The sequence below is a fragment of the Littorina saxatilis genome, linkage group LG10, assembly GCF_037325665.1.
Source record: "Littorina saxatilis isolate snail1 linkage group LG10, US_GU_Lsax_2.0, whole genome shotgun sequence".
Lineage (NCBI taxonomy): Eukaryota > Metazoa > Mollusca > Gastropoda > Littorinimorpha > Littorinidae > Littorina > Littorina saxatilis.
Genome location: NC_090254.1, coordinates 35,668,824 through 35,674,499, shown reverse-complemented (window position 1 = coordinate 35,674,499; position 5,676 = coordinate 35,668,824). Strand labels below are relative to the sequence as shown.

General features: G+C 41.7%; 1 long non-coding RNA gene across 1 annotated transcript in view; it reads right to left on the bottom strand.

The window, feature by feature from the left end:
* The window catches only part of LOC138978690 (uncharacterized), a 422,724-nt gene that overhangs the window by 281,317 nt on the left and 135,731 nt on the right, over positions 1-5,676 (bottom strand). The gene's annotated exons all lie outside the window — the stretch shown is intronic.

The window sequence follows — 5,676 nt, the reverse complement described above, 5'->3', positions numbered from 1 at the left end:
TTTCATTTGTTTGTCTCTTTGGATATGTGTTTGTTGTGTGAAAGGGTGAGCGATGAAGTTAACTTTCATTGAAGGTACAGGGGAACCCCTGTGAGAGACTCTCTCCCTTACAAGACACCTCTCCCCCGCGGGTTAGGGGGAAGAATTTACCCGATGCTCCCCAGCATGTCGTAAGAGGCTACTAACGGATTCTGTTCCCCCCGCGGGTTAGGGGGAAGAATTTACCCGATGCTCCCCAGCATGTCGTAAGAGGCAACTAACGGATTCTGTTACTCCTTTTACCCTTGTTAAGTGTTTCTTGTATAGAATATAGTCAATGTTTGTCAAGATTTTAGTCAAGCAGTATGTAAGAAATGTTAAGTCCTTTGTACTGGAAACTTGCATTCTCCCAGTAAGCACAAGACCAAGTGCGCACGGAAAAGATCCTGTAATCCATGTCAGAGTTCGGTGGGTTATAGAAACACGAAAATACCCAGCATGCTTCCTCCAAAAGCGGCGTATGGCTGCCTTAATGGCGGGGTAAAAACGGTCATACACGTAAAATTCCACTCGTGCAAAAACACGGGTGTACATGGGAGTTTCAGCCCACGAACGCAGAAGAAGAAGAAGAAGAAGTATTGTATTTCAGAGTGGTGGCTTAAAAACTAATGAATGAGTTTGGTAATTAAAAATTGGAAACTTGTAATTAAAATTTATTTTTTATTAAACGATCCAAAAACAATTTCATCTTATTCTTCGTTAATTTCTGATTCCAAAAACATATACATATGTTATATTTGGATTACAAACAAGCTCTGAAAATTAAATATATGAACATTATGATTAAAATTAATTTTCCGAAATCGATTTAAAAACAATTTCATCTTATTCCTTGTCGGTCCCTGATTCCAAAAACATATAGATATGATATGTTTGGATTAAAAACAAACTCAGTAAGCTAAAAAGAATAGACATACAGAAAAGCGTGTTATCCTGCTCAGTGCGACCACTACCGCACCATTCTGCATGGCTTGTCGATTTCACTGCCTTTGCCACGAGCGTTGGACTGACGAAACTACGAGTATGTGGTCTTGGTAAAAAAAGCAGTGCGTTCAGTTTCATTCTGTTAGTTCGACAGCTTGACTAAATGTTTTTATTTCGCCTTACGCGACTTGTTTTTTTGTATGTTTGGAGGCTGTACCTACATTTGTGTTAAAGCCATATGTACTCGATGACTATACACACTAATTGCTTTACCAACAGCTGGAGACAGACTAAATTAAGTTCCCTGCAAAATATTGTGGTCTAGGACCCCTTAAATGTTGAGATATTTGAATTTTCATTTTGATCTGGATCGTCCTATTTATAGATTTGGCAACGCATGTAACGTTGATGCAAGGGAGAGAACACCGCGGCTTTGTTGACATCCTCACTTTTTCAGAGGCTAGAACAAGCTGTAATGCATGTATTATGGTCCGCGCATGGTGACGTATCGTCATTATATGGTCTTATGGTGCGTTTGACATCGATTGTGGGCAAACTACACTTTGTAAACACGGGAGTGCGTTAGTATGCCTTTAAATCATCAAGGTTAGTTTACGGAGTTGTTTAGTTTCTATTTTGTAGCTTGCACACAACTGAGCAGTCTTTTTTACATTTAGTCAAGATTTGACTAAATGTTTTAACATAGAGTGGGAATCGAGACGAGGGTCATGGTGTATGTGTGTGTGTGTGTGTGTCTGTCTGTGTGTGTGTGTAGAGCGATTCAGACTAAACTACTGGAGCGATCTTTATGAAATTTGACATGAGAGTTCCTGGGAATGATATCCCCGGAGGTTTTTTTCTTTTTGTCGATAAATGTCTTTGATGACGTCATATCCGGCTTTTTGTAAAAGTTGAGGCGGCACTGTCACACCCTCATTTTTTAATCAAATTGATTGAAATTTTGGCCAAGCAATCTTCGACGAAGGCCGGACTTCGGTATTGCATTTCAGTTTGGTGACTTAAAAATTAATTGATGATTTTGGTCATTAAAAATCTGACAATTGTTAAAAAAATAAAAAAAATTATAAAACGATCCAAATTTACGTTCATCTTATTCTTCATCATTTTCTGATTCCAAAAACATATACATATGTTATATTTTGATTAAAAACAAGCTCTGAAAATTAAAAATATAAAAATTATGATTAAAATTAAATTTCCGAAATCGTTTTAAAAACTATTTCATCTTATTCCTTGTCGGTTCCTGATTCCAAAAACATATAGATATGATATGTTTGGATTAAAAACACGCTCAGAAAGTTAAAACGAAGAGAGGTACAGTAAAGCGTGCTATGAAGCACAGCCCAACCGCTGCCGCGCCAAACAGGCTCGTCACTTTCACTGCCTTTTGCACTAGCGGCGGACTACGTTCAGTTTCATTCTGTGAGTTCCACAGCTTGACTAAATGTAGTAATTTCGCCTTACGCGACTTGTTTGCTTTTGTTGTTGTTGTAATCTTGTCTGTCACCTATCTGCTTGCGAGTGTGTGTGTGTGTGGGATACATCGCATAGTACGGGTCCTTTCATGATCTTCACAAACTGATAGATACAGAAAGAAAGCTGCAATAGTTTTTTGGCTCACGTAAGTGTAGCCTATGCGATGGTAAACTTTGTCTGTCTGTGCGTGCGTGCGTGCGTATGTGTGTATGTGTGTATGTCTGTGGTAGAAACTTTAACATCATTTTTTTGGCTAAACACCGACATACTCATTTCACGTGGTTAATTTTCAAGCACCATCTTCAAATTATTGAAGCAATGATCAACATTGTGTCGGCATGTGTGTAGTTAAAGCGCAGCGTGTATCCAAAGAAAACGGGTGGTGGGGGGTTTTGAAGGGGTACAAGCAGTTGACTGATTTGTGTCGTGTCTGGCATGTAGACGGCAGGTCAGGTGTCAAGATCAGGTCAGGGGTCGCGCGAAGGATTGTGGTCCAGTTCTCACCTCGCCGATTCGCCGGGGAAGACGATTTCATGTTGTTCGGTTTCTAAGCTCCAGAAAAGTAAATAAAGAAGATACCAAAGGGAGATTTCCTACAATTTGATCTGCACAGCGTGTTTCCAATGTCCACGCGAGGAAGAGCTGTCGAAAGCGCGGCAGTCAGTGTCGATCTTGCAGCCGTATCCCGGTAAGTTCAGAGACAGATCTAGTGTCTCCCACTCTGATAACGTGTCACCTACTGTTAATCCGTTTTGTTTTAATTTCTTTTTATTTCAGCAGACACGGATGTCAAACACAGTGCTAGGCAGTCACCTCTAGTGAAATGAGTTGATCTAAAGTGCCTGTAATGTTTGGATGTCTTTGCTCGTGGTTCGATTTATGTGAATTTCAAGACTTGCAGTAGAGTCTCAAGTTAAGTTTACTCTGCCCGAAAAAAAACTGTCCACCATTTACTTGAACATGCAGATATAAGGAAACGGAATGAATCTGTTCTCAAAGTCAAAATGATCACGATTTTTTCCTCAGATTCAAAACATGCACTGTCATGGTTTTGTCTGTACAATTTAGTAAGTCTTAAGTACTTTGCAACAACTTCCTTGAACTTGACGTGAAAGACAGTTTTTGAATGCTAGATCTGTATCGCGTTTCATTCCAGACTCGATCCTCTCTTTGATTGTAGATCTACTGTTTGCTGTTTACGCACTATCATATGATTCGCTATGTAACGTTTGGTAAGCTTACCTTGCCACAGCTTTCTTGTCTTTGTTGGCATTTCTGGCTGTGTTGACCGTCAGAATTATTTTAAGAACCAGGCTGCTGCAGTCGACATGTTTCGCATATTGTAGGGTTACCATGCTGCATAGGTAAAGTGGCTTGTATAACCTGACTATTCTGTTTCAAAACACTGTTTATATTTGTGTAGGTTGTAGTCATCATAACTAATCGCATTTTGCCATTTGTTTCAGAAAGGAGGTTAACCTACAACAAGATCGACGCTATGTCAGATATATGCCTCAGCCACATGAAGACTTCCGAATTTAGATCTACTCGGCATGGTGACAAGTCTTGATGAAAAGTATAGGACTGAGGACAGCAGTGGAAAAAGTGCCCACATGGCAGGTACCTAACCTATTACCCTAGTCATTTTATCTGTTTGCCTTCTTTTGAAAATTATACATGGAGTTGATATGATGCGTTAGTTTTAACTGTGTGTGTGTGTGTGTGTGTGTGTGTGTGTGTGTGTGTGTGTGTGTGTGTGTTTGTGTGTGTGTGTTACGGAGTGAGTGAGTTTGTGTTATGTTACTGTTTGTTGATTTCTTACGGGAGCCTTGAAGGCTTCGCCTCTTGTTTAAAAATAAAATCAGTGTAAAGCGAATTTCCCAGCGATGGGACAATAAAGTAATAATTATGAAATTATTATAATTATTATTATGAAATGCTGTTGTGTCCAACGACGGAACCCTCTCTCTCTCTCTCTCTCTCTCTCTCTCTCTCTCTCTCTCTCTCTCTCTCTCTCTCGCTCGCTTTCTCTCTGTCTCTGTCTCTCTCTTTCTCTCCCTGTCTCTCTCTCTTTCTCTCTCTCTCTCTCTCTCTCTCCCTCTCTCTCTCTCTCTCCCTCTCTCTCTCCCTCTCCCCCTCTCTCTCTCTCTCCCTCTCTGTCTCTGTCTCTCTCTCCCTCTCTCTCTCTCTCTCTCTCTCTCTCTCTCTCTCTCTCTCTCTCTCTCTCCCTCTCTCGCTCTCTCTCTCTACCTCTCTCGCTCTCTCTCTCTCCCTCTCTCTCCCTCTCTCTCTCTCCCCTCTCTCTCTCTCCCTCTCTCAGTCTCCCTCTCTCTCCCCCCCCTCTCTCTCTCTTTCTCTCTCTCTCTCCCCCTCTCTCTCTCTCTCATCCAGCCCCCCCTCTCTCTCTCTCTCATCCAGCCCCCCTGCCCCATCCCCACATCAAACATCACCGCCGCTAACATGCTTCTCTGCTTTCTCTTCTTCCTCCTCTTCTGTTTTATGTCTGTCTGTCTTTCTTTCTTCACTTTGTTTTAGTTTGCCCGCCATTACTTTCTAGAATTCCGGGTTCCATGTCGCAGTTCGCGTTTCCACGTGTGTTCTTTGGCTCCTACTGTTCGCTACTGTCGGGAGGTTAGTCCAGGATTTTTTGTTTTTAGGTCTCCTCTCCCCCAACCATCTGTTTTATCCGAAACGCCGCTCATGTTTTTCAAAACAGCTCGTCATCACCTTTTTGGCGCTGAAAACACCCACGCTACCGGTTCACGTCTGACAGAAGGAAGAGGTAGAATCGTAAAGGTGTGCAAAAAAAAAAAAAAAAAAAGAGAGAGAGAAGAAAACAAAGAAACACCGGGTGGGTGGGTAGGGTTTGAGGGGGGGGGGGGGGGGGGAATAGGCTTTGCTACCTACGCTGACTTTTCGGTCGTTTTTGTTTCTTTGTTTGTTGTTGGGGTTGGGTTGTTGATTTTGTGTGTTGTGTGTGTTTGATGTTGTTTTCGGTCGTTTTTATTGTTTTTGTTTTCGGGAGGAGGGGGGGGGGGGGACTTTCATTATTGGTGGTAGGTGTGTGGAGAGGGTGAGGGGTACTACCAATGCTGACTTTTCGGTTGAACGGTTTTTTTAGGGGGACTGAGGAACTTTCACTGGTGAATAATTATTCTACCTGAAGTTAGTTGTAATAAAGTCAAGTTCGGAGAATGCATGTGCATGCATGGTTCT